This window comes from Syngnathus acus, unplaced genomic scaffold (assembly GCF_901709675.1).
Source record: "Syngnathus acus unplaced genomic scaffold, fSynAcu1.2, whole genome shotgun sequence".
In the NCBI taxonomy this organism is placed as follows: domain Eukaryota; kingdom Metazoa; phylum Chordata; class Actinopteri; order Syngnathiformes; family Syngnathidae; genus Syngnathus; species Syngnathus acus.
Window position 1 is genome coordinate 34229 of NW_023590242.1, and position 7810 is coordinate 42038.

Below are 7810 nucleotides of genomic sequence, written 5' to 3' on the forward strand. Positions count from 1 at the left end.
TTGACCTTGAACACGTGTTTGTGCTTACTGTTTGCATGTTTTTGACTGAACATTACCTATCCGGTCGCCTTTGTTATATAATTAATAATGAGTCTCGATTTGGCAAGTAGGATTGACAGCTGCGTTTGCGTTCAACCCTACATACGTACCTCGCACAATCATTCGACTCCCCTATTTGGGTTAGGGTTAGGGTTAGGATGATGTATGGAGCTCCTCCCCCGAAGGAGAGGAGCAAAGGCACGGTCCTACCATCCTGGCCCGCACCCCACAACCAGCTCCAGAGCATCCTGCCCGCTGCGGCCGCGCCAGCCATGCTGGCCAAGACCAATTAGGGCCTAATAAAGATCTATTTTTGACCTTGAACACACGTTTGTGTTTATTGCATGATAGTTTTTGATTGCACATTACCTATCCGGTCGCCTTTGTTATATAATTAATAAGTGAGTCTCGATTTGGCATGTATGATTGACAGCTGCGCTTGCGTTCAACCTAATATTCGTACCTCGCACTTCATTCAACTCCCCTATTTGGGTGGAGTGAGAGCAACTTGCTCCGTGCGGCATCCATGCGCTCTCCTATCTGGGTAGAGCGTGGGTCCATTATTTGCTTCAAATTGGTTTTCTACTGGCGTCATTTTGCGCTACTTTGTACATCTGTGTGACCATTGACAACGTTTCGGCATCTCTTGTGCCTTCCTCAGGTCTGGCACACAGGAATTGTCCCTAAATTTAGTTTTGTTTAATTGCATGGGGAGCTGTTTCCTCCTCCATGGCCGCATCGAGACTGAGAGCTTCCTGCTCCGAACGGTCCTTTTATAGCGATTTGCGCTTGATTTTTGAAATAATTTTTCTTTAACTTGACTGAGTGTGGTAAATTTTTGTTTTATTTGCAGGCACCGATTGGGCGTGGATTTGCGATCTCCGGCATAGGTAAGTATTTTTGGGTGAGTATTATGTTTTTAATTACGGTAAGTATTTACTTTTAACACCTTTTTGGTTTCGAATAATGCTTGTTTGCAATTGTTTACGTTCAAATTTGTGATTACGTTCAAATTTTTGACTTGTATATTTTTGACTTGTATATTTTTTTATTATCTGTGTTCAAATTTTTGACTTGCTTCCAAAATTTTTTCTTGCAGGTTGACGTTCTTGTCTTATTGGGAAATGGGGTCAGGTTAGGGTTAGGGTTAGGATTAGGATTAGGGTTAGGGTTAGGGTTGGGGGTTAGGTTAGGATTAGGGCTAGGTTAGGATTAGGGCTGGGATAGGACCAGTTGAGGGGACAGGGTTAGGGTTAGGGTTAGGGTTAGGGTTGTGGTAGGAGCCCCGCCTCCCATAGGAAGGAGGGGCAAAAGCACGGTCCATCCGTCCAGCACACCTCCCAGCCTCCAGCCCAGGGTTCTGGTGAGCCAAGCGGCGGCGTCGGCCATAGTGGACCGTGGTCCAACCTTGCTCCATAATTAGGATTTTGCCTTTGTTATATATGTAATTATTTATATATGTAATAAAGGTATTTTTTTCTGAACAAAATTGTTTTTATTAAAGCAGTTTTTGATAAAAATATCTTTTTTTAGATTTAGAATGGCCAATATATAATGAAAGTGTGCCCTGACAACGTTTCGGCCGCTAGGGCCTTCTTCAGGTCTGGCACACAAACAAAAAATGAAAGATCGCTGAATTTATTGTATGTATTTATTACTGAGTTGTTTACCCTTTGCTCTCCCTAAATGCACTGAGCGTCTGCCGCCCTGCACGTCTATTTATATTCTCAGTTCGGTTCGAGTTTCTAATTACAAATTTACGTTTTTTGTTTTTGACTTTTTTTCTTTTTGGAAATAAAACTGGGTTTTAACTTTTTTTCTTTCTGGAAATGAAACCAGATTTTGCCTTAATGGATGTGTTCTATTTACAATTTGTTGTTTTGAATAATGTGTTGTCTTGTTTTTCATATATATATATATATTTTTTTAATATATATATTTTTTTTATTATTAACACATTATATTTTTATTATTATTATTAAATTTGTTGCTTCTCGTTTTTTCTACTACAGGTGAGTGGCTAATTCAGGTAGGTATTTACATATGTACACAAAACAATAATTTTTGTCTTTTGTGATTTTTTATCCGTTGTGATGTTTTAGTGGGCGTGGTCCGGGGACCAGAGACGTGGACTACAGGTGAGTGGATTATGCAGGTAGGTATTTATATACATGTATAATTTGTTGACTTTTTGTCTTTTGAGATTTTTCAGTGGGCGTGGTCCGGGGACCAGAGGCGTGGCACCAATTCGAGGTAAGTAACCAAGGTAGGTATCTAATGTAAGTGGGTCCGAATTAATTTTAATAAGGTAAGTAGGTCCGAATATATGTGAATAAATTTGTCCTTAATATGTTAATAGAGCCTACTGTTTGGAATTTCTGTTCCTAGTGGGACGTAATCAGGGAATTGGATTAGGGTTAGGGTTAGGGTTAGGGTTAGGATTAGGGTTAGGGTTAGGGTTGGGGTTAGGGTTAGGGTTAGGGTTAGGATAGGATGAGGGTGTGGACAGGAACGGGGGAAAGGATCGGACTAGGGGTCCACCCAAAAATCATCACCACAATAGTCACCACCACAAAGGAGACTATGAAGGCTTGACTCCCAGAGGGCCATCATCCTGACCGCGGTATCAGCCGTCCATTGGAGCTGGTCCCGTTGGACCCGGAACTGCCCGTGTGGTAGCTGGGGAAGCTGTGCAACATCCTCACGTTGCTTGACCCAGTCGTTGACCACGTTGAGGTTCTCCTTTTCACAGTCCGGCAGGAGGTCCGAATAGTGGATGTGAGGGATGACGACGACCGCTAAAGGGAACTTGTCATCGAGGAACTTAAGCATCCTCTGGATCGACTTAATGGTCGTCTCCTTAGGCTTGTTGGCCCTGTCATAAATGCCAAACGCCAAGACAATGACATCCATACATAGGTCGTGATTCACCCGAGCATTGTCCAGGTAAGTATGGCCGTGCCGAAATATGCCCTCCGGTATACTAATCATTTGCATTTTGTGGCCTGTAGGGGCCGGCATTTGGCCCACATTGGAGTCACCCACAATAAGCCACTCGCACGTGATTTGGTTGGTCCCTCGACCATGGGGGTTTCGCGCTTTCCGGCGTCCAGGTGGTATTGATTCCACTCTGACCTTGCCCGGGGGCCGGGGAGACTCCAGCGGCTGACTTGGAAACGGCGGCGGTAACACCACACCATTGTCCTCATCCTCCACTGCATCATCCAGCCCCGAAACCAAACTTGGTGTCGGTGAAGTCTGGGCCAGGACCGGCGCCAACAGAGCCACGGGTACCGGAACCTGACTTGGTGCCGGCGACGACCGGGTCTGAATCGGCGTCAACAGAGTCACGGGCTTCGTCAATGGAGTCCCGGGCCCCGGATCTGGACCTGGTGTTGTAGGAGAAGTCGGGCTCGGTGAAGCAGGAGATAGATCCACCATGCTTGCCCTGACCTGCTCCGCAACATAGTCCAAAGTGTCCTGCGAGAGCCGCGGAAAATTCCGTCTGGCCCACCTCGTCGCCACCGCAAAGGCAGCTTCCCATTCTGGGGTAATGAGTATCTGCAGGTCATCCAAATACTGGGCAAGGCAGGCCAAGTAATGTTCGGTCAGAATCTGGCATGTTGTGTGACCCCAATTCTGAGCATTGCCCATGATCAGGTCCAACGCATCCCCGGTAGGGAATGCTGGCCTGACCATGGTCGACAAAACCTCCACCATTCTTGCAATCATTCGCGGTTGCGGGGCTCCTCTCTCGGGGTCTACATTCCGCAGATGATGGGTCACTTTAATGATGCTGTGCAACTTTCGGACTAGGAGGCCAAAATGGGCATCGGTTTGTCGCCACCTATTGGCCGGAGCCTCACCTTGGGTGGAATGCACACCAGGAGGCGGTCCACGACCTTGGCGAACCACCGTAGCATACGAGCGAACCCTGAAGCCGGAGTGGCCGGGGGGCACCGGAGGAGGCACTGGCTGGTTAGGATTGTGGTAGGAGCCCCGCCTCCCATAGGAAGGAGGGGCAAAAGCACGGTCCATCCGTCCAGCACACCTCCCAGCCTCCAGCCCAGGGTTCTGGTGAGCAAAGCGGCGGCCATAGTGGACCGTGGTCCAACCTTGCTCCATAATTAGGATTTTGCCTTTGTTATATATGTAATTATTTATATATGTAATAAAGGTATTTTTTTCTGAACAAAATTGTTTTTATTAAAGCAGTTTTTGATAAAAATATCTTTTTTTAGATTTAGAATGGCCAATATATAATGAAAGTGTGCCCTGACAACGTTTCGGCCGCTAGGGCCTTCTTCAGGTCTGGCACACAAACAAAAAATGAAAGATCGCTGAATTTATTGTATGTATTTATTACTGAGTTGTTTACCCTTTGCTCTCCCTAAATGCACTGAGCGTCTGCCGCCCTGCACGTCTATTTATATTCTCAGTTCGGTTCGAGTTTCTAATTACAAATTTACGTTTTTTGTTTTTGACTTTTTTTCTTTTTGGAAATAAAACTGGGTTTTAACTTTTTTTCTTTCTGGAAATGAAACCAGATTTTGCCTTAATGGATGTGTTCTATTTACAATTTGTTGTTTTGAATAATGTGTTGTCTTGTTTTTCATATATATATATATTTTTTTTTAATATATATATTTTTTTTATTATTAACACATTATATTTTTATTATTATTATTAAATTTGTTGCTTCTCGTTTTTTCTACTACAGGTGAGTGGCTAATTCAGGTAGGTATTTACATATGTACACAAAACAATAATTTTTGTCTTTTGTGATTTTTATCCGTTGTGATGTTTTAGTGGGCGTGGTCCGGGGACCAGAGACGTGGACTACAGGTGAGTGGATTATGCAGGTAGGTATTTATATACATGTATAATTTGTTGACTTTTTGTCTTTTGAGATTTTTCAGTGGGCGTGGTCCGGGGACCAGAGGCGTGGCACCAATTCGAGGTAAGTAACCAAGGTAGGTATCTAATGTAAGTGGGTCCGAATTAATTTTAATAAGGTAAGTAGGTCCGAATATATGTGAATAAATTTGTCCTTAATATGTTAATAGAGCCTACTGTTTGGAATTTCTGTTCCTAGTGGGACGTAATCAGGGAATTGGATTAGGGTTAGGGTTAGGGTTAGGGTTAGGGTTAGGGTTAGGGTTAGGGTTGGGGTTAGGGTTAGGGTTAGGATAGGATGAGGGTGTGGACAGGAACGGGGGAAAGGATCGGACTAGGGGTCCACCCAAAAATCATCACCACAATAGTCACCACCACAAAGGAGACTATGAAGGCTTGACTCCCAGAGGGCCATCATCCTGACCGCGGTATCAGCCGTCCATTGGAGCTGGTCCCGTTGGACCCGGAACTGCCCGTGTGGTAGCTGGGGAAGCTGTGCAACATCCTCACGTTGCTTGACCCAGTCGTTGACCACGTTGAGGTTCTCCTTTTCACAGTCCGGCAGGAGGTCCGAATAGTGGATGTGAGGGATGACGACGACCGCTAAAGGGAACTTGTCATCGAGGAACTTAAGCATCCTCTGGATCGACTTAATGGTCGTCTCCTTAGGCTTGTTGGCCCTGTCATAAATGCCAAACGCCAAGACAATGACATCCATACATAGGTCGTGATTCACCCGAGCATTGTCCAGGTAAGTATGGCCGTGCCGAAATATGCCCTCCGGTATACTAATCATTTGCATTTTGTGGCCTGTAGGGGCCGGCATTTGGCCCACATTGGAGTCACCCACAATAAGCCACTCGCACGTGATTTGGTTGGTCCCTCGACCATGGGGTTAGGGTTAGGGTTAGGGTTAGGGTTAGGGTGATGGTATGGAGTTCCTCCCCCGAAGGAGAGGAGCAAAGGCACGGTCCTACCATCCTGGCCCGCACCCCACAACCAGCTCCAGAGCATCCTGCCCGCTGCGGCTGCGCCAGCCATGCTGGCCAGGACCAATTGGGGTTTAATAAAGATCTCATTTGACCTTGAACACGTGCTTGTGCTTATTGTGGGTTTGTGTATGATTGTACTTTCTCTATTCGGTCGCCTTTGTTATATAAATAATAATTGAGTCTCGATTTGGCAGGTAAGATTGACAGCCGCTTTTGCGTTCAACCAACTTTTCGTACCTCGCACTTATTTATTCGACTCCCCTATTTGGGTGGAGCGAGAGCATCTTGCTCTGTGCGGCATCCATGCGCTCTCCTATCTGGGTAGAGCGTGGGTCCATAATTTGCTTCCAATTGGTTTCTAACTGGCGTCATTTTGCGCTACTTTGTACATCTGTGTGACCATCGACAACGTTTCGGCATCTTTTGTGCCTTCCTCAGGTCTGGCACACAGGATTTGTCCCTAAATTTGGTTTAGTTTAATTGCATGGGGAGCTGTTACCTCCTCCATGGCCGCATCGAGACTGAGAGCTTCCTGCTCGAACGGGCCTTTTATAGCGAACTGCGCATATTTTATGAAAGTGATTTTCCTTTTCTTTATTTGGCTTGGTACATTTTTGTTTTATTCGCAGGCACCGATTGGGCGTGGATTTGCGATCACCGGCATAGGTAAGTATTTTTGCTTGTTTTGGGTGAGTATTATGTTTTTAATTACGGTAAGTATTTGCTTTTAACTCCTTTTTGGTTTTGAATATTGCTTGTTTGCAATTTTTACGTTCATATTTGTGATTACGTTCAAATTTTTGACTTGTATAATTTTGTATTTTGTGTCCAAATTTTTGACTTGTTTATTTTCTTGTAGGTTGACGATTTTGTCATATTTGGAAATGGGGTTAGGGTTAGGGTTAGGGTTAGGGTTAGGGTTAGGGTTAGGGTTAGGGTTAGGGTTAGGGGGGGTTAGGGGGGGGGGGGGGGGTTAGGGTTAGGGTTAGGGTTAGGGTTAGGGTTAGGGTTAGGGTTAGGATTGTGGTAGGAGCCCCGCCTCCCATAGGAAGGAGGGGCAAAAGCACGGTCCATCCGTCCAGCACACCTCCCAGCCTCCAGCCCAGGGTTCTGGTGAGCAAAGCGGCGGCGTCGGCCATAGTGGACCGTGGTCCAACCTTGCTCCATAATTAGGATTTTGCCTTTGTTATATATGTAATTATTTATATATGTAATAAAGGTATTTTTTTCTGAACAAAATTGTTTTTATTAAAGCAGTTTTTGATAAAAATATCTTTTTTTAGATTTAGAATGGCCAATATATAATGAAAGTGTGCCCTGACAACGTTTCGGCCGCTAGGGCCTTCTTCAGGTCTGGCACACAAACAAAAAATGAAAGATCGCTGAATTTATTGTATGTATTTATTACTGAGTTGTTTACCCTTTGCTCTCCCTAAATGCACTGAGCGTCTGCCGCCCTGCACGTCTATTTATATTCTCAGTTCGGTTCGAGTTTCTAATTACAAATTTACGTTTTTTGTTTTTGACTTTTTTTCTTTTTGGGTTAGGGTTAGGGTTAGGGTTAGGGTTAGGGTTAGGGTTAGTGGTTAGGGTTAGGGTTAGGGTTAGGGTTAGGGTTAGGGTTAGGGTTAGGGTTAGGTTTTTAAGGTTATCTCGCTACACATTCCCCAAAGGGTCCGCCGACCCAGTTGGTTAGATAGAAGGCAGCGGAGGGCACAGGCCGACGCATGTCTCCGTCAGTAAACCTCACCGTACCAGAGTCGCATAAATTTTGGAGTGGGTACGAAGGCCGGCGAAGCGAGACTGCACCTCAACCAGAACCTCCCCCGAGTAGCTGAGGCGCTACCCAGGTCTTCGGCCAGCAAGATGGAAAAAAGTTGAGA